We start from the raw sequence: 22,537 nt of genomic DNA, 5'->3' as shown, positions 1-22,537 counted from the left end.
ACAGGCTAAAATAAAAGACCTATGGCTGACAAGGTTTGCTGATGATCGCAAACTGGGTGCAGTCATTGAGTCTCCAGATGATGTCAACATCCTACAAGAGGGACTTACACAGACAAACAACTGGGGCCAAAGTCATGGGCTAAAATTCAATCCAAAAAAATGCATTATCATCCCATTTAGCATGGGCAATGTTCCTGCAGATTGCCACATTAATAACAGCAATATAAACATACAATCAGTGGTGAGAGATTTGGGCACACAGGTTGACAGCAACCTTTCCTTTCAGCACCACATCTCCACAGTGGTAAGAAAGGCTTCCTACATCACCCACCTCATAAGTAAGGGCATTGCATCCAGAACAAAAGAGATTATAACCCCATGTACTCTTCACTGATCAGGCCAATAACAGAGTACAATGCTACCTTTGGTATGTACCTTACTAGGCACCTGCAGCAACTGGAAAGACCTCAAAGGTTTCTTACAAAGAAAATTCAGGGTCTTCAGCATATGTCATATGTTGACAGACTGAAATCACTGCCACTATACTCTGTGTCTTACAGACTACTCAGAGGTGACCCCTGCAATGTAATGGAAATGCTGCACATTCATAAATCAAATGGTATTAGATGCACTTGCTTTAGGGAACTCAACCTAGTATGTGACATCAACAGGGCTTGCTGGAGAGAGAAATATGTCTCATAGAAGTTACCTCTCCCCTGGAACAAACTTATAATTCAGGTGAAACAGAGCCCCTCGTTGACCCTATTTAATTGGAGTTTGGATGATTGGATGGGAAACTGCAAATTTGTCCCAGGAGTTTCAGTTGTGTTCCTCTTGCACAAGGGCAGTAGTTGTTGACTTAGTTCTGCTTAATACTTTGATATTCTTGGGAACAAAGGTTATACTTGGCTAGGCTTGTAAGTGCCCTAGGTCCATTAGCCTAGTAATCTCTTATGATCCTATAATAATACACAAGTTTTAAGACAAACACTGATAACTGATAAGAACATAAAAAATTAATGTCAGTATCCTGCCATGTAAACAAACACTGCTGCCATTTCACCCTCACCACTGGACAAATTATGATGTGAATTGCAAAATAAAATAATCTGATGTGCAGTACCTCAACAGGCAACATACTGTAATCTGAGAAAACAGCGCATAATACAAAAATCAGTATGATAATTTTTCATTTAAATGTAAGGTGTGCACTTCTGTCAAATACTGAATTAACCATTTTACTAATTATTTATTTGGTTTATTTAGTTTACCTTCATAATGTCGCAGATGGTTTGTGCGATTGTGTAGAACATCGAATCATGTGAACGAATTTCAGAACGTGTTCGCGGCACTATGTCAAAACTCACTTAGTGGAATCTGGATGTCGAAAAGATGTTGTTCAGTTGAATGGCAAATTGCATTCACAATTCAGCCATTTGAACATCTGTGAAGTGACATTACGGATTTATGCAGGTGTGCTTTCGCTCAATTGTTTGTCACACAAACCATCCACGACATTATGAAGGTAAACCATTTTATTTATTTAACATTTGTTGACCAGGAAAGTCTGACTGAGCTAGAGCCCTTTTTCAGTGGAGGCCCAGGGAGAAAAGCTCCACAGAAGAACAAAGTTACATACATAGCATTAATGAGAATGATACAGAGTGAGTAGTAATTTGGTACACGAGAAGGTTATACAAGTGTATCCTTGTCCCACTTAAGAACATTCTGTATGTAAACTACCTCACTAGAATTTATTGTACAAAACAGTTTAAGATGTGATTATTCCTTGTGTGATGTTTTATGACATCACTACAAAGCAAATGTCGAGCATTTGGGCATGACTTTTGCTAACAATAATATGAATACCTGTTCTGAAGTAAAAAAAAAAAAAAAATTAGATGAGAAGAAATGCCAGATGAACTGCAACAGCAGACCATGCACAGCACAGCATAACCCATGGCTATCACTGCATTCATCAGTTATATTCTATATGTTTTTAACAAGAAAGAAAACACTATACCTGAATGTCATCGTCCGGAGTTCTGGACTAGATGCCACCTCATTACCTTTGCAGCCAAATGCTCTGCATGAGTCTCTTACTATTTCTTCCAGCTTGTCATAATTGGTCATAGTGGGAATGAAACTGGGAGCTACACCACCAGACCAGTCCATGATCATTTTTTCTAGTATGCAACATGCAGTATATATCCTACAAGCAATAACTGGGTTGTACTGAAGGACACCCCCAGACTCATCCAGGTACTTTATCCAACTCTTCACAAGGCCAAAGACCCTCTCATTGACAATAGGGTTCTGGGTAAGGGATGTGTTGTAAATCTGTTCTGCAGCTCCATTTGTATTTCTCACTGGTGTTATGAGCCATGAGTCCAGTAGATATCCAGCATTAACTGAAAGGCAAAAAAAAAAAAAAAAAAATGAGAGAGACAGAGAGAGAGAAAGATAAGTTGCGGAGGGGGGTGGCAAAACAAAGTAAAGTTGGTTTAGTATTCAGCAATAAATTTTGCCATGAGTAATTATGTAAATACAATAGAAAAAAGAAAAAAACATAGTTTTTCTGTTTGCTAACAGGATAACCACTGGGCATCCTACAATGTAGGAAGATCAATTAAATTAAATTAGTGTGGCAGATATAGGAATCGTGTAAACTACCAGGATGCTGAGCACCACAATGCATCACACAGTAAAAGGGAAATGATGGAATGCTAGCCCTTTTTATTGCAGTACCACAACCTGTGGACCAGAAAGGGTCCTAATTGCAACATATGTATAATCTATTCCACCAAGTACCTCACGGAAATCTGCCACTCTATAAAAGGCAAACATAGTCCTGGCAGGGTCTTGTGGTAACACTGCAAAATAGATGTATTGATTCATACATGTCAAACTTTCATTCAGGAATTGCTGCAGTATCCCCAAGGCAGAAGCCTGTGAGATCTCCAACATGCCCCTAGTTGGTCTCTGAACGATCCCCGTAGCAAGTATAGTGATGGTAATGCATACCTTAGTATCCACAGGGATAGAAAAGTCATACAGTCCTCCAGTACAACTATGAGGGTCATGCATACTCACTAAGACCCTTATAATATCTGTCAACTCTGAACCTATCAAGTTTCTTTCTATTATCAAAGTTATAATGAGTTAACCTCTGCCAATATCTGCTCCTTATAGCTGGCAAGTGTCACTAGATGCAAGCAGTTTTGGCTCGTCCAAGACAAGCAACTCACACCTAGAAATAGCAAAGGTAGCAGCAAGTGACATAATTTTTGTCTGTTGGAATGTAGACAGAATTGGTGAAATCCCTCTTTATCTAGTGTATCTGTGGATGGCATGGAAATGTGGGAAAATTCCACTATGAATCGGAAATAGGTGAGAGAATGTTTCATTCCCATATGCTATTTTACATAATTTTTCATTTAAATCTCATTATTACTTCATTTTCATAGGCTCGTTCAAGGTCATCATGCATTAGTGTAGGTGGCCTCTATGAACTGGACAGTGTAGATAGCCTTAATGCATCAGAGTAATAACTATGAATACCATCTAAGTAATTGTCTGAGCGCCCTATACCTATTATCCTAATATATACCACAATATTAGGAAAGGTGACCCTACCTCTCCCAAGAATGCACTGTGAACAATTGTAATCAAATTATTTTCAACTGATCATGATTAAAAAAAAAATGAAATATCACTTGACTAAGTGTTGCATAGCTTTTGAAGCTAGTTGTCTATTGCACCCATGTGAATCTACGTAAGGCATTGTTAATGTAAGAAACAATGGATTTTAAAATGCATTTACAGTCTGTACCAGTGCATTAACATTTGACTATAAACAAGAGTGTTAGAAAGGGGAGATTAATTATAGTTCATAGGTGTTTACTAGGCTAATTACAACAAGGGCCTTTTTAAGCCTAGCCATGCATCCCAAATCTTTGACAAGTTCTAGTACCCTTGATAAGTGTAAGCAGGGGCTTGAGAGCTGAAACATTTACAAGCAGAAGGTGAACCACTTACAGGTTGTCTGTGTCCATTTGAGACATTAGAATTGTAGAAGATTAATATGGGATGCAATTTACTAGTACTAAGCCATGTTGGGAAAAGGTCTTAGTTAGCATTTGTATAGATTTATCAGTAGCTAGACTGTCTTTCTGGGGAAGGTGATACTGCAGCTGATATGACATTCATTGCAGCAATACAGAATGAAAGTGTGCATAGTGTGCGGAAAATGTTTCTAGTTGGTTATATTGTTGTTGTAACCAATCTATGATTCAGTGATGCATAAATCACTGGGAATAATGTCCTTAGTTGTCTGAGGCTAGGGAATGAAGTAAAATGACCACATTTTTACTGGTTAAAAAGTACCATTGCTCAAATATTCTCATTCTAAATGTGTTATATCAATACAATGAAAACAAACAGAGTGGTATACAGTGGTGGTTGTGACAATCACTGTTGTGACTATGAATGAAGTATAAAAACAATCCTTTTCAGCCAGCTCTAGTGGCATAGAGGGGTGAAACACTTACTGCTGCCCAGGAAATTGGAGTTTTTAAAGCAGCCTGGATGAAGCAAATTCCTTGCAGTACAAAGTACATCACCCTGTTAGTTATAGTTTCTTGAAATGTTGAGAGATTTTCCACATGTGAAGTACAAACATTTTTTTTGTATATAAGATTGCAAAAGGATAGCTGAGGTGGGGAGTTTGTTTTTCACAAAGTTTTAAGGCTTAACTTATGTCTTATTCAGTTTGCTTTACAAATGCAGATTGCCATGTCATAAATAGTTATTTGCAGTGCAATTTGCATGTAGCAGTGACATTAGCATGGCTCTCTAAAAATTACGCTTATGCTAAACTGTATATATATATATATATATATATATATATATATATATATATATATATATATATATATATATATATATAATGTGTGTGTGTGCCCTACCCACTCATACAGGGGACAGAGACTGCATACAGAGCACGTTAGTTACTGTTTGTTTAAATCATAGACTTTTGGCCATATCAGATATCTGTAAGATCCATATCACTATATATATATTTATTAGTGCCATGACTACCAAAGAAATGAGTATTCCCTGCTCTGAAGACATGACCAAGAAAAATTCCTAAAAGTTTCCACCAGTTATCCCATAACTACAGAGGGATGGCTCATTTGCATTGCATGTAATGAAAATATCACTTAATGTAGCTGTAATCTATGACAGCTGTGTTGCATTACTGTGTGCGTGTTGGGGGGGGGGGGTAAACAAAGGTATGTTGTTATCCTACTGTACTGCTGTGGCAGGTAATGGCCAGATATGTATATCAATTCTTATTTACAAATGTAAATGGTTTTACTGTGTCATTACTCTGCCAACAATCTTTGCTACACACGTCTTGTGAAATATGCAAGATGGTAGGGCATTTCATTTGCATTCCTTTTTCATGCCTAGACTATTATATGCACCTGGTCATGATTGTAGACATTCACAGTATTTTTCAGATGGCTGTGAATTATGTAAGGCTGCACTGTGTTTTTTTTACATTTGCCAGTCCTAGGCAGGTGTGAGAAATTTTGTGAACACTGCCTACTACCTTTTTCAACTTTGTAGTTATTACCACTGTAGTTCTTTAAAGTTAAGGAAACACTAATGTCTACAGTGATTGTTGCAAAGTACATAGTACAACTGTAGGTTTACATAAGGCTATTGTATAGGGATTGTTTATTGAAAAGTACATAGTACAACTGTATGTTTACATAAGGCTATTGTATAGGGATTGTTTATTGAAAAGTACATAGTACAACTGTATGTTTACATAAGGCTATTGTATAGGGATTGTTTATTGAAAAGTACATAGTACAACTGTATGTTTACATAAGGCTATTGTATAGGGATTGTTTATTGAAAAGTACATAGTACAACTGTATGTTTACATAAGGCTATTGTATAGGGATTGTTTATTGAAAAGTACATAGTACAACTGTATGTTTACATAAGGTTATTGGGAACAGCACAGGCTTTTTGTCAGTACAGTAAGAGTTGTGACAAGTGTAAGGCTTACATTTTTACTTTCTGAGAGTCATTAGTTTTGTACTGCTTTAATTTGCAAAGTATTCCAAGCAGTTATTTTTTGTGCATTACATAATGAACTGTGGTTTATATCCAAAGGATATGCTGAGGTAGTCAATAATCATTTACGATTTATATTATTTATCTTAAAAGACAGTCTCTTGCTTTATTATATGCACTCTTCAGCATGAAACCTGGAATCTATGACTATTTGTGTTTTTTTAAAGATTCCTGATTTTTGTCTTGAACTGTGTATAGTTCATATGCATGAGGAAATGTTACAAGCTTGCTGTCAGAATAATGTTAATGCAGATCTGGTGCAGAGTACTTATAAAAAAAAAACTTATAAAAAATGTTGTATAGCAGATAACCAAAACTGAATGTTGCGATTCATTTATAAGAGCACAACCAACCAAAACAAAAAAATGCTTCATACTCATATAACTGTATTACATTAAAAAGATAGGGGTGTTTACTTTTTTTAAATGGTTGATATGATATTTTTGTAGCCAAACAAACCAAGAATTTCTGGCCCCTTTTATTTAGTCTGTCCATTGGGTGATTATATTTAATGTGTTAAGAGCTTCCAGCACATTCAGGTATTTTCATATCTGTAACATTTCTTAATGCCTTTCCATAAATACTTTGTTATCATAGCTAGTCTCTCCATGCCTTACTTTGACAGAATTGTGCATAGCATCTAGCAGAATTCACTTCTGATCTAGGTAAGACATGAGGCATTGATGTATTGGTCTAATACTTTTTGCAGTTGCAGAATGGATAGACACTGGTCTGTAGTTGTTCAATCCTTGATCTCCCTTGTTACACAACTACTGTCCATCATCTTATAGCTTTTGCAATCCTTTTTTTCAGTTAGATTTCGATTTCTTAGAAATGCCACTTATATGTGATTTATGAAGGTGTCACATATCTATAGAACAAAAAGGTGAAATTTCTCTGACCAAGAATATGGGCAATGTATTTTTACTATATAGACTCACAAGTATTTGTGTGTGTGTGTGAATGCATGAATGTGTGCGTATGTATGAGTATGTAAACATAGCTTTATTTAAAACTCCCTCCCCAACAATGCAAAAATATAACTAGTGAAACTCCATAAACATTGGGAGGATATTCCAGCCTACTATACATGCAATAAAAAATGAGGGAGGCCAGCAATAGTCTATTCAAGCAGTCAAAAATGTGCACCATGAAACTGCTTGTCATCCCCATATTGCTGTCACAGAATGCAAGGCAAACTTTTCATGCATATTTATGCAGGTGTGACTGTACACAAAAAAAAGTGTGCATCACTCACACAGACCTGCATTCATTTAGATATATTCATTACTATCAGATCATTTGGAATATTTTGTATGTCACTTGTTTTTGGTAAGTTAGATGCTAATGAAATCCTTCCTCAAGAATACATCCTATGAGAGCAGAAACCTGCATCTCTTAACAACAGATGTCAGTACAGTTTTGTAATTTACCAAATATACATTCCACTCTATTAATGATGATGAGAATGATGAAAAGGCAAGCAACGTACGCATTTCTGTGTAACATGCTTCATAAATCCAGAATACGCAGGGCCATCATGTTAAACCATCAATTTAGCACCTTAATTTTCAAGAGTACTATGTTACGTATAAATATTTGCATCCTGAAATGTGCTAAATTAATTATCAGAATACACTGCAGTCATACGACAAATAGTTTCAACAGGTGGGGTAGCCAGTTCTGACCAGCTTGATTTTTCCCCCTGGTGTTGCATCTGCTTTCTGCATTTCACTCCTCCTACTTACTTTAATAAAATACCACTATTTTACCTTGAACAGAGCTCATGACTAATAATTTATATTATCGTCGGTCCACCTACCTGATTTTCAGTCATAAATAAATAACTATAAAAATGAGTAATTATTGGACTCCAGAAATGATGCACTTTTCATATTTAACAGTGAATGTCGACTTCCTTTTCTGAGATAACTGCATGTTGTAAAAATGAAAATCACCATCCATCTTGGAGACCTTTCCTGTAGGGTGGAAATTTGAAATTTTTTTGTGGTTTTGTGCTAATGCTCCAAAAGCTATAAGGCCATAGTTAGCATGAGTTAAGTTTTTACTCTTTGACTTAGAGAAAGGTAAAATAAATAAATAGATAAATAAATTAAACAAATCCTAATCACAGATTAGTATTTTAAAATATATTTATCGTTCTTAGTGGATTGCAGGCTGGGTATCCTTTAGGAGGAACATAAAGCATGAATTTACATTCACTTTAATAAGCCTAATGTACACCTGTAAGCACTATTATAGCAAACAGTCAAAGTGGGAGAAAACACAACCAGACATGAGTATCAAAATGATTAAAAGTGGACTGTACAACTGTACAATATATAGTACATATATTAAATAAGTTTTGTCAGTACTGGTGTATTAGGTTCACAGCCACTTACTGGGCAGTTTGTCAGTGAGGATCATAAGAAGTCTAACCTTACATGTCAAGCAGAGTGCCTCTTTGGCCCTCTTCAAAAGGAAGCTTGATGATTGGATGGGAGATAGGAAATTCACCCCGGGGATCACGTCAGTCGCCCTGCTAGACAGGAGTCCAGGGAAGTAAATATTGTGGGAAGAAATATCCAGGGAAGTGTTATGGCTAGGCTTGTATAGGCCCTAGGGCTGCTAGCCTAGTTATGGCTAGGCTTGTATAGGCCCTAGGGCTGCTAGCCTAGTACCAACCTATGAACCTATGAACCTTATAGTCCCTTGGCAGTTTTATCCCTTATATTTTGCATTTGAATGACTCAGATGCATGCAGAACAAAGATATTTCAGGACATTTATTTGTTACCCATATCTATGATGGAAATATTCTTATTGCCCCTAACGGAGGGATAAAACCGTACCTACACCCCAGGTAACCCCCGGTCAATTATTAGTGGTTCAGATGATAAAGAAACTAGTATTGTGGGATGGGAGTGGCAGACTGAGTGCGGGTAAATGAGCCATCAGGTGAAAATCCTGAGCATATCTAAACAATCCTACTTTCGTTTTTGATTTACTTATCTTTATTGTTAAAAAGAAGTGCGACTGCGATCAATAGTAAGCAGAAGCTACTACGTGCCTTCGCATGTGATGTATAGGAATTACAACTTTGTCTGGCTTGCAAAACTTGTATGATCAGAACAACTTTACTGCACTTAATTTATTATTTAGTTGTATATTGCTGGTGTGATTTTTTTTGTCATAGAAGTTGATTTAAGTTCTCTCTGAATTCTGTGGTTACTGTTTTTGATTATTCATTTCTTTTACGATATTTTAATTGTTTGAAGCTGAATGTGGCTTGCTTAAATGAGTATGCAATTAACGATTTGCTCATCATCATCATCTTTTGGCTTTTCCCATTAGGGGTCACCACAGTGGATCATCTCTTTCCATTTCTTCCTATCCTCTGCATCTTGCTCTGTCACACCAACTGCCTGCATGTCCTCTCTCACCACTTCCACAAACCTTATCTTAGGCCTTCTTCTTTTCCTCTTATCTGGCAGCTCCATCCTTAGCATCTTTTTCCCAATATACCCAACATCCCTCCTCAGCACATGTCCAAACCAACGCAATCTCGTCTCTCTTGCTTTGTCTCCAAACTGTCCAACATGAGCTGACCCTCTAATATACTGATTCCTAATCCTATCCATTCTAGTCACACCAAGTGCAAATCTTAACATCTTTAACTCTGCCACATCCAGCTCTGACTTCTGCCTTTTTGTCAATGCCTCTGTCTCCAACCCATATAACATAGCTGGTCTCACTACCCTCTTGTAGACCTTCCCTTTCACTCTTACTGGTACCCGTCTGTCACAAATCACTCCTGACACTCTTCTCCACCCATTCCACCCTCCCTGTACTCTCTTCTTCACCTCTCTTCCACACTCACCATTACTCTGAACTGTTGATCCCAAGTACTTAAACTCGTCCACCTTTACCAACTCTACTCCCTGCATCCTCACCATTCCTCTACCCTCCCTCTCATTTACACACATGTATTCTGTCTTAGCCCTGCTGACCTTCATTCCTCTCCTCTCTAGATCATATCTCCACCTCTCCAGAGACTCCTCAACCTGATTCCTACTCTCACTACAGATCACAATGTCATCTGCAAACATCATAGTCCATGGGGCCTCCTGTCTGATCTCATCTGTCAACCTGTCCATCACCACTGCAAATAAGAAAGGAGTCAGAGCTGATCCTTGATGTAATCCCACCTCCACCTTAAATGGATCTGTCACTCCCACTGCAGTCCTCACCACTGTCACACTACTCTCGTACATATCCTGTACCACTCTTACATACTTCTCTGCCACTCCCGACTCCCTCATACAATACCACAACTCTGCTCTAGGCACCCTGTCATATGCTTTCTCCAAGTCTACAAAGACACAATGCAACTCCTTCTGATCTTCTCTGTATTTCTCCAATAACACTCTCAGAGCAAACATCGCATCTGTAGTGCTCTTTCCTGGCATGAAGCCATACTGCTGATCACTAATCATCACCTCCCTTCTTAACCTAGCTTCTACTACTCTTTCCCATAACTTCAAGCTGTGACTGATCAATTGTATCCCTCTGTAGTTACTGCAGCTCTGCACATCACCCTTATTCTTAAAGATAGGTACCAAAACACTTTTTCTTCACTCATCAGGCATCCTCTGACTTTCCAAAATTTCATTAAACAATCTAGTTAAAAATTCCACTGCCATTTCTCCTAAGCACCTCCATGCTTCCATTGGTATGTCATCTGGGCCAACAGCCTTTCCATTCTTCATCCTCTTCATAGCTGTTCTTACTTCCTCCTTGCTAATCTGTTTCACTTCCTGATTCACTATCCCCACATCATCCAACCTTCTCTCTCTCTCATTCTCTTCATTCATCAGCCTCTCAAAATACTCTTTCCATCTACTCAACACACTCTCCTCTTTTGTGAGTACCTTTCCCTCACTGTCCTTTATCACCCTTACTTGCTGCACATCTTTCCCAGCCCTGTCCCTCTGTCTAGCCAATCAGTACAGGTCTTTTTCTCCCTCTTTAGTGTCCAATCTCTCATACAACTCTCCATACGCCTTATCCTTAGCTTTCGCCACCTCTCTCTTTGCCATGCACCTCATCTCCTTATACTCATGTCTACTTTCTTCATCTCTTTGACAGTCCCACTTCTTCTTCGCCAGCCTCTTCCTCTGTATACTCTCCTGTACTTCTTCATTTCACCACCAGGTCTCCTTGTCCTCCTTCCTCTGTCCAAATGTCACACCAAGCACCTTTCTAGCAGTCTCCCTTACTAGTTCTGCTGTAGTTACCCAGCTATTCGGTAACTCTCCACTGCCTCCCAGTGCCTGTCTTAACTCTTCCCTAAACTCCACTTCACAATCACCCTTTTTTAACTTCCACCATTTAATCCTTGGCACTGCTTTCACACTCCTCCTCCTCTTCTTGATCACCAACGTCATCCTACAGACCACCATTCTATGCTGCTTAACTACACTTTCCCCTGCCATCACTTTACAGTCTCCAATCTAATTCAGACTGGCCCTCCTACATAGTATATAATCCACCTGTGTGCATCTTCCTCCACTCTTGTACGTCACCCTATGCTCCTCCCTCTTCTTAAAATACGTATTCACCACAGCCATGTCCATCCTTTTCACAAAATCCACAATCATCTGACCTTCTGCATTCCTCTCCTTAACACCATACCTACCCATCACTTCCTCATCCCCTCTGTTCACTTCACCAACATGCCCATTAAAGTCTGCTCCAATCACTAGTCTCTCACCCTTGGGTACACTCACCACAACTTCATCCAACTCACTCCAAAATTTCTCTTTCTCATCCATCGCACACCCAACTTGTGGAGCATATGCACTAACAACATTCATCATTACACCATCAATTTTGAGCTTCATAAACATCACTCTGTCAGACACTCTCTTCACGTCTAAAACACTCTTGGCATATTGTTCCTTTAGTATAACCCCTACCCCATTTCTCCTGCCATCCACAGCATGATAGAACAATTTGAACCCGTTTCCTAAACACCTGGCCTTACTTCCCTTCCATCTGGTCTCTTGCACCCACAATATATCAACCTTCCTTCTCTCCATCATATTAGCTAGCTCTCTTCCTATACCAGTCATACTGCCAACATTCAAAGTTCCTACCCTCACTGCTACACTCCTAGCCTTCCTCCTCTCTTCCTGCCTTCGGGCATGCCTTCGCCCTCCTCTTCTCCTTCGGCCAACAGTAGCCCAATTTCCGCCAGCACCCTGTTGGCTAACAGTACTGGTGGCGGTCGTTGTTAACCCGGGCCTCGACCGATCCGGTATGGAAATATGAAATTTCTGCACCATAAATGTTGTGGCAGAATTTTTATGCTAGATGCCCTTCCTGACGCAACCCTCCCCATTTATCCGGGCTTGGGACCGGCACAAAGAAATGCACTGGCTTGTGCATCCCCAGTGGCTGGGTTGCAATTAACGATTTGCTAATGCACAAATATCTTGTACAGTGTAATAAATGCTATGCATATTTAAAGGTAACAGCTAATAACACTGGTGATCTGTGTTCCTCGTGTCAAAAGTTGGATGATTTGCTTACCATTGTTAGAAGTAAATCTATTCTTAATAATGACGACTGCACTTGTGCAAATGGCATGGCTTGGAGAACTGTTGTTTCATATATTAATGACTGGACTGATGAACTAAATAATGTTAGGCATAGAACAAATAGAACACATTTAGCAAATAATGCATCTATTGTCTGCAAAAATCATTTAATCTCTATGAAACAAGATGATTCCCAGACAGCTTTGGAATTCTGGATGCAAATATTCAGTCATCTGAAGATCCAGTTTGTTTAGAAGGAAAAAAGAAAGAAAGAAAGGAAGATGTTCACAACAAATAACAAGGAAGAAAAAGAAACTGATTAATGACTGTAAAGGAAAGAGCATAGGTAGTAAATAGGACACTGCTTTATTAAGTAACACACAGGTTACAGGGAATTATGATATTTTTCTATCAGAAAACCTTCAGTCTAGGAAAAAGGCTTAATTTTTCCAACAGAAAAGTTAGAAAAAAGAGGCAAGAGGCAGGTGAAAAGGAAGACATCAAAATTGAATGTGGAAGGATTAGAAGCTGAAGATTCTTCAAAGTTGGCCAGCAAAGATGTTCTTGTAATTGGAGATTCAATTATTAGAGGAACTGATACTTATATTTGCAGAGAAGATAATGAACAGCAATAGTGTTATGCTTGCCAGGAGCAAAAATAGAAGATATGAGACAAGCTTTGGAAAGCCTTAATGTAAGGAAGAATGGATCTGTTTTTATTCATGTTGGTACAAATTATGTCATCCGTAAGGATTCTCTGACAGTTAGTAGGGAACGTGCAGCCCTTTTAGATAGTATAGCCTGTACGGGTATTAGGCCGTATTATTTACAAATCACCTATAGAAAGGATAGTCAGGTCACTGTGAATGAACAGATTTTTTGGGAAAATGCCAGCATGGAAAAATTGTTCTGTTTTAAAAAATGGAAATGTGTAGAGCATTCAAGCCTAGTTTTGGGAACACATGTTTTCAGACAGGATGATGTGCATTTAACAAGATCAGGGAATAGAATTTCTGCAGCAGATATTTTGTGATATATGATGAACACTAGGAAGGATTTTTAGAATAAAATGTAAGCTCACAGATACCAACATTTGATGCATCTCTGATGGTTTTTAATGTTAGGAGCATAATAATAAAGTTTTTTTTTTTTTTATTGGAAAATTTGCTACATTCCCTTGACATTGATGTTGTTATAGCTTGTGAAAAATGGTTAAAGAACAATGACTGGAAACCAGTTCTATCAAGGTTTAAATGTTTTTACTGTAACAAGACATTCTAACAAAATATCAGGTGGTTGTATAAACTCTTATCTCAAAGCATTTGTGTGTGTGTGTGTGTGTGTGTGTGTGTGTGTGTGTGTGTGTGTGTGTGTGTGTGTGTCAGTTACTTTGGCAGGGACACAAAGCAGTGGTTGGACAGAGAGGGTGCTGGAGGTTTTAGCTTGCCCAGCTAGGCTGAGATCTGGACCCTATAGCTGTGCCAGTGGGGAGTCATATTGGGGACCTGGAGAGCAAGGGAGCGACCAGCCCTGGACTGACTGTGATCTCTGTGTGCTTTTAAGGGAAATTACACTTTATTGTGTGTATTTGTTATCCTTTCTGTATATATGAGACGCCCTCTCTGATGTTAGTGGTGAGGATTGAGGCTCCTTGATTGCTGGGCCAGGGCATGGGCATCACATATTAATTGTTTGGCAGTGGTGGGATAGCCACACCACATATTAATTGGTTGGCAAATAATAATTGGCTTGTAGTGGTGTGGGTAGAGTGAATTCCTGTAGCTTGTGTACAGTGAGCTTTGAAGGTGTTTTGTACTCTAAATCAGCCACGCAGTGAATACTCAGAGTTCAGATCAGAACTGTTTTATTTCTTTTCTTAGCTTAGTCAGGGTGAGCAGGCAGCATGTCAGCAGAGGAGTATGGAAAACTGACAAGGAGCCAGCTGGCGGGGATGTGCCATGCTAGGGGACTGGTGCATGGAAACGTAACTAAGGCAGACCTGATTGCAGCCTTAGTTACAGCTGCATCAGAAAACAGCAACCAGGAGGACAATCGGATTGCCAGTGGAGATATAATACCCTCGGAGAATGGACAGCTCAACCTTTCTGCAGACGACTTAAAAATCCATCTGGAGCTAAAGAGACGAGTTGGAGGCCAGGTGTTTGGAGATAGAAGCCAAGGAAAAGAAGAAGCAGATGAAGCATGAGAGAAAAATGCTGACTCTTTGCCAGAGTCATGGAGGTAATGGGGAAGGCAGTAACTGGAACCCAGAAGCACAACAGGTCAGTTAATTACTTCTGCAGTTTAAAGAGGGGGATAATTTTGAGAGTCTCATTCATATGTTTGAGAGGGCATGCAAACAGTGTAGTGTTGACCAAAAGCTCTGGGTAAGGTTCCTGACCCCATTACTCCATTGTAAAGCTGTAACTTTATTGTCTAAAATGTCTGATGTTGCATTTTTTGATAATACTGCTGTAAAAAATTGTCTATTAGAGTTTTTTAAGCTAATACCTAAAACGTATAGGAAAAAGTTTTGTGAGCATAGACAGAAGGCAGATGAAAGTGTGTGTGAATATGTTGCTGAACTGAGCACTTATTTCCATAGGTGGGTTAGTGGATGTCAGGTCATCACTTTTGAAGGGCTGGAAGACCTTTTGGTGAGGGAACAAGCCCTTAGCACTTTGCCTGAGGACATGAGGATCTTGTTAGCTGATAGACAATGTGCTGCTTCAGATGAGCTGGGGAAGAAGGGAGACATATACCTGGCAAGCAGGGCAGCCCTGCATAGGAAAGGGGCCTCCAGTACTGCTCATGGGTCTAAAGGAACCCATGGTGTGCAGCACAGACTGCCCCAACAGAATCTGCCAGTAGCAGGGGAAGCCACTAGTTCAGTAACTCATCGAGGAGCTAAGGTTAAATGTTTTGAATGCAACCAGTGGGCCCATGTGGCATACAGGTGTCCATGGAGGCAAGGTGGGGAACAAAAGGTGAGGGAGGCAGTAAGTGGGAGAGACAAAATGCCAATAGTAGGTTGTCTTGAGACAACAGGGGTACTAAACTGCCATCCTGCAGATGTCCTGAGAGGGAAGGATTTGGATGAGGCAGTACCATGTGCTTATGCAGTTACATGCAGTCAGGCTAGGAGACAAGCATGTGGGTCTGGTAGCCTGGGGGAGATCCAGACAGACTGTATACTTGCAGCCAGGATTGGTCAGGTGGTTACTTCAGGAAGCGAGCTACTCTGTAGCATTGAGACTGAATGTGAACCACAGCTGCTTGGGGGTACTGATGGTCCCTTGGACAGAGTGACTGCAAAGGTAGATGCGAGTAGTAGTACCCAGGCTGACACTGAGGCACCACTGTCAGAGGATGCCAGACTTCCTGTGGAAGGGGAGCTGGGAAGGGTTACAAGGAGAGAGTTGAGAGTTGAGACAGGCTCAGCTCTCAGAACCTACATTGTAAGCTCTGAGGCAGGTAGCTAGAGAGGCACCTGATTCTCAAGGAAAGGGGGAAATCTGTATTTATTTTTTTATTTTTATTTTACATTTGTTAACCGGGAAAGATCCAACTGGACCAGGTCCATTTTCAGAGGATGCCCGGGGAGAAAAGCTCCATGTTTGACAAGAAGAATAACAAGTAAAAATAAACAAACAATAAGCAATATAGTAAACTGTAGGACAAGTAAATAATAAGCAAAAAATACATATGAAAGAATCTAGCACAATACTTCATATAGGGTTACATGAGAATAGCAGTATCTTACAATATCTGTAGACAAAATATTACAAGAGAATGTAGAGACTACATTTGCTATTAATAGATTGTTTACATTTTCTAGTAAGTGTACTGAGAAATAGGTAAAAGGCCAGTGTGGCTTGATAGGGAGTGAGTGTATGTAAGTGTGGAAGCGCTAGTGAAAAATAATATTAAGATTGTTGTGGAGGAGGAGTGTAGATATAGTAATTTTCAAGTAATACATGGACAGAGCCAGTTTTTCCTGAGATGTGTTTTTAATAGTTTTTTAAAGTTATAGTTTGTTGTTGTTGAGGATATATTAGAAGGAAGGTTGCTGCATTTTTTAGCTATAATGTGGGAGAAAAGGGCTTTGCCAGCAGTGTTGTTTGCAGATGTGATACTTAGGAGAGGTTTGTTTGATGAGCATAGAGGACGACTAGGAGAGTAGGAGGTTAGTAGCAGTTGTAGGGCTGGAGTTTTCTCTGGGTAGTTTATGATGTTGTAGGCATAAGTAAGATGTAAGTAAGATAGTAGGTGAGCGAATTCTAGCCATTGTAATTGTTTTAGTACTTGGCAACGATGTGTTCTGACTTGGTTATTTTATAATAACATGACTCTAGTTTGTCCAGAAGAGATTTTTTGATATGTGTCAGTATTGGAGCAGCATATGTAAGTGTTGATAGGAGGTGAGTTTGTGCTAGAGTGAGTCTTGCTTTGTCTGTGAGAAAGTTTTTGTTTCTATAAAGGGTTCCCATTTTTTATGAACTTTCTGGATAGTTTGAGCTACGTGCAAATCAAAGGATAGGTCATTGTCTATTTCTATCCCTAGGAGCTTTGTATGGGTGCATGGGGAAATGATAGTTTCGTTTTTAGATAAGATGGAAAAATCATTGGGAGTAGTTTTTGTTTTGTTAGGGGTGAACAAGAGAAGTTTTGTTTTGTTGGGGTTTAGAATAAGTTGGATGTCTGTGATCCAAGTTTTTATAGAAGAGAATGATTCTTGGGCTTGTTCTAGCAAGATGATGATAGATGGGGCTCGCAGAAGAGTGTCAAATCATCTGCGTATTGTATTAGTGAGGCTTGTTTTGAGGCGGTATGTAAGTTGTTAGTAAAAATAGAGAACATAAGTGGGCCTAATATTGAGCCTTGTGGTACCCTTATAGAGTTTGGGAGAGGGGACTAGTTGATTTTGCCATTGCACAGATTGTTTCCTATCTGATAAATAACTTGTGAACCAGGAGATAGTGGGGGAAGTAAAGGATAGTGAGTGGAGGGTATCCAATAGTTTTGGATGTGAGACCATGTCAAATGCCTTTGACAGGTCCAAGAAGATTGCAGATATATAGTTATTTTGTTTCTCTGATAGTTAATTTGATTGGTAAAGGAGAGAAGGGCAGAAGTTGTACTGTGGTGAGGCTGGAAACCATGTTGGGTGTGGGAGAGAAGATTGTTTGTTTTCTGGTATTGCATGGTTTGGTAATGTATGCATTTTTCTAAGAGCTTGGATAGGGGGGATAGTATAGCTATAGGCCAATAGTTGGAAAAGTCGTAAGATTTTCCACCTTTATGTAGAGGTATAATGTAGGATATTTTCCATAGTTGAGGTACATATGCTTCTTGAATAGATCTGTTTATTAGGATTGATACTGGGTAGGATAGAAAGTCCACTGTGATTTTTAGGAATTTCGCAGGTATTCTGTCTGCTGTCTGTTGTCTGCTGTATACTGGGACAAAGGGTTACTATCCAGACAGTGGACCCCTGAGGGAGGGATAGAAGGTGAGAGAGTACAGCAGTTGGTAGTCCCTAGAGCCTACTGTCTGGCACTTCTAGGCATAGCCCATGATATTCCCTTTGCAGGCCAATGGGCATAAAACGTACAAAGAGGCATATTATGCAGAACTTCTATTGGTCTGGTATTTCCAGAGATGTAACAGGGTACTGCAGGACCTGTGAGCAGTGCCAAAAGGTAGACAAGGCAGGAGACAAGGTGAGAGCCCTTTGATGCCTTTGCTTGTGATTGAGGAGCCATTTCAAAGGGTAGCTATGGATATTGTGGGTCCTTTAAGCACCCCAAGGTCCACGGGGGAAAAATATATCCTAGTGGTAGTTGATTATGCTACATGATACCCTGAGGCAGTCGTGTTGTCCCCCGTTGAGGCAAAGAAAGTGGCAAATGCTTTGTTAGAGATTTTCAGCAGGTTAGGTTTCCCAAAAAAAATACTGACTGACAGAGGTGCCAATTTCATGTCAGACCTGCTGGCTTGTCTGTGAAAGTCCTGTGGGGTGAAGCACTTGAAGACCACCCTCTACCATCCCCAGACTAATGGTCTTGTTAAGAGGTTAAACTCTACAATCAAGTCCATGCTACGGGCATTTGCAGATCAGTTTAAGAGGGAGTGGGACAAATATTTGCCCCATCTGTTGTTTGCTTACAGAGAGGCTCCCCAGGAATCCACAGGTTTTTCACCCTTTGAGCTGCTGTATGGGCATAAGGTGAGGGGACCTCTAGATTTAATTTGAGATGAGAGGGAAGATGAGTGTGAGTCTGATATGGAGTCATTGTGGCATACGTCCTAAACATCAGGACAAGGTTCAGAGAACTCATGGGCTTGGCCCAGGAGAACCTGGCAGAAGTCCAACAACAGAAAAAGGTGTGGTATGACAGGAATTCTTGAGGTAGAGAGTATGCTGTGGGGCAGCAGGTAATGGCTCTCATTCCTGTCAGACACAACAAGCTGCAAGCAGCTTGGGAGGGACCCTACAAGGTGGAAATAAAGGTAAGTGATGTTAATTACATAGTGGAACAGCTAGGCAGAAGGCAGGGGCACAAATTGTACCATGTTAACATGATGAAACCTTACCATGATAGGGAGGCGCTTGTGCTGAGCATTTGCAGTGGATTGCAGGAGGAGTCTGAGGGAGATCTGGGGATTGATCTCCTCAGTGAGGCTTGGGCTAACACCTCAGTGGAAGGTGTAGCAATGTCCCAGCAGCTATTTCCTACCCAGGTTCAAGAAATCTGAGCAGTGTTGCAGGAATTTTGGGATATGTTCACTTAGAAACCAGGATGCACCCACCTGGTGCAGCACCAGGTGGATACAGGACCCCAAAGGCCTATTAGGCAGGCCCCTTATAGAGTTCCTGAGAGAGTCAAACAGACTTGAAGGGAGGAGGTACAGGAGATCTTGGAACTAGGGGTTATTCAAGAGTCCAACAGTCACTGGGCCTCCCCAGTGGTGCTGGTACCAATGAAGGATGGCAGCACCAGGATTTTTGTGGACTGCAGTAAATTAAATAGTCACACAGAGTTGGATGCTTACCCCATGCCTAGGACAGATGAGGCCCTAGAGCAACTGGACGGGGCTAAATATCTTACAACCATTGATCTTACCAAGGGTTACTGGCAGGTGCCCTTGACTCCCAGTGCTAGAGAGAAGTCAGCCTTTGTGACTCCTTTTGGCTTGTGTGAGTTCAGAAAGATGCCCTTTGGGATGAAGAATGCCCCAGTGACTTTCCAGAGGCTGGTAGCTCATATCCTAGCAGGAGCAGGAGGGTTTGCCCTTGCTTACCTAGATGATATTGTCAGCTATAGCCATTCCTGGCCAGAGCATCTTCAGCATGTCAGGGAGGTGCTGGGCAGACTACAGGGGGTAGGGTTGACCATTAAGCCAAGCAAATGTCAGGTGGGTATGTCAGAGGTCTCCTACTTAGGACATGGCGTGGGGAGTGGTAAGATAAGGCCAGAACCTGCCAAAGTGGAAGCCATTCAGGCATGGCCTGGACCTGTTACAAAAAAGCAGGTGAGGACATTTTTAGGCACAGCAGGGTACTACAGAAAGTTTGTCCCCAGTCATAGTACCATAGCTGCTCCATTCACAGACCTGACAAGGAAGAACAGGCCAGATAAGGTAGTGTGGACCCCAGCATGTGAGAAGGCATTCCAGAAGTTTAAAGAAGCTTTGGAAACACCCCCTGTGTTAGCCAGTCCAGATTACAGCAAAGAATTTGTTGTGCAGGTGTATGCTTCGAACCATGGGGTGGGGGCTGTACTTAGCCAGATTTCTTCAGAGGGAGAAGAGCACCCAGTGGTTTGTCTCAGTCATAGGCTCCAACCCAGGGAGCAATGCTATGCACCTGTAGAAAAGGAATGTCTAGCCATAGTGTGGCCACTGCAGAAACGTCAGCCTTATCTGTATGGAAGGAAATTCACTGTTATTACAGATCACAACCCCCTAACATGGTTAAACGGAGCCAGCCAGCAAAATGCCAAGTTGCTAAGATGGAGCCTGGGGTTGCAAGCATATATGACAGTGCAGCACAGCAGTGGGGTAAGCAGTGCCAATGCAGATGAGTTCTCAAGACAGGGAATGGGGTGATGTGCACTCAGATAGACCTAACCCCCTCAAGCAGCGTTTCTCAAGGGTCACTTGAAAAACTAGCTTGAGCTCCCTGGGGGGGGGGGTATGTGAAGAGTGGGTAAAGATAGATGAAGACTGCCAGATAGAATTTTGCAGATAATTCTGTCATTTGTAAATATGAATGTAAACTACAGTCTTATTGTCTTAAATGTAAAGAAATAATGTTAGCTGTGGAACTGAAACAAATGTGACAACAATGCACTCTACTGACCGAAGTAAAGCATGTTGTGACCCTTTGATGTAGGCAGTGGTGCCGAAGGGTCTAGATGAAGGAATTCTTACTATTGTTTTAACCAAGAGTTAAATTGCTAAATTTAAACATGCAAATGTATTTTTATTATTCTGCTTCCTGACCAGCTGCAAGATAACAAAAGGAGATGTTATGAATGTAAATGCAGTTTCTGTTAGTCTGGGAACCCAGGAAAGTGTGAAGAATGATGTAATGTGTAGCCTGGGAACCCCAGGAAAGTGTGAAGAATGATGTAATGTGAATCAGAACTGCAATTTCAATTTAAACAGAGAGAACTAGAGATTATTATGCATTTTTGTCTTGACCATCCAACTCAGCACTGTCTTGCTCTTATGTAAGTTATCTTAGACTTGTGTTTTCTTTTAGAAATAGCTAGAAACTAGAAATATTAGACTACATGTTTTTCTGTGATGTTAGAACTGTACTACTGAATTATTTTAAGTATTTCTCTGTGATCTCTGAACTCTTGACTAGCACTGTGTAGGAAGACATATTGTCTTGTGTTTTTATTATTTATTATTAAATATTTTAAAACCTTTCAACTGGGGCTGTTTTGTGTAGAGATAATTTAAGCTCTAAAGTACATTGCATATTTATAGTGATTACTGTACTAAGTCACTCCAATAATCCTTGACTGTTTAGTTATACTACCAATTGGATAATAATTTTGCACAATAATAATTGGACACCCTTTTAAGGGCCTTTGAGTAGCTGATAAGTATTAGCTGGGTGGTGGCAGGCAGTACTACCATATAGTCTGGGCGATAGGGGCATAGCTGGAGAACCTGTGCCAGCCTTTCCCAGGAGTGTTTGTGTGGTTGTATAAACTCTTATCTCAAATTATGTGTGTGTCAGCTACGTGGGCAGGGACACAAAGCACTGGTTAGACAGAGAGGGTGCTGGAGGTTTTAGCTTGCCCAGCTAGGTTGATATCTGGACCCTATAGCTGTGCCAGTGGGAAGTCTTATTGGGGACCTGGAGAGCAAGGGAGCTACCAGACCTGGACTGACTGTAATCTCTGTGCGCTCTTAATGGAAATTGCACTTTACTGTGTGTATTTGCTATCCTTTCTTCATATATGAGATGGCCTCCCTGGTGTTAGTGGTGAAGATTGAGGCACCTTGATCGCTGGGCCAGGGCACAGGCATCACATACACTATACCTTTACTATCCATTGATCAATAATTACTGAACTAATATTTCATTCAATGTGATAATAAATATCAGAAACTTTTAGAACACTAGTAACTATAATGTATAGTTATAGTTGTTAGAACACTAACAAATATAATGTATATTTATTGAGAATCCCAGTTTTGCATAATAACTTAGCATATTTTCATCAATTTCTGTACCCCAAAGTGTAATTATTGATTTGT

This window comes from Protopterus annectens, chromosome 9.part0 (assembly GCF_019279795.1).
Source record: "Protopterus annectens isolate FY-2018-M chromosome 9.part0, PAN1.0, whole genome shotgun sequence".
Taxonomy (NCBI): Eukaryota; Metazoa; Chordata; order Ceratodontiformes; family Protopteridae; genus Protopterus; species Protopterus annectens.
Note: the sequence above shows the minus strand (reverse complement) of the source record.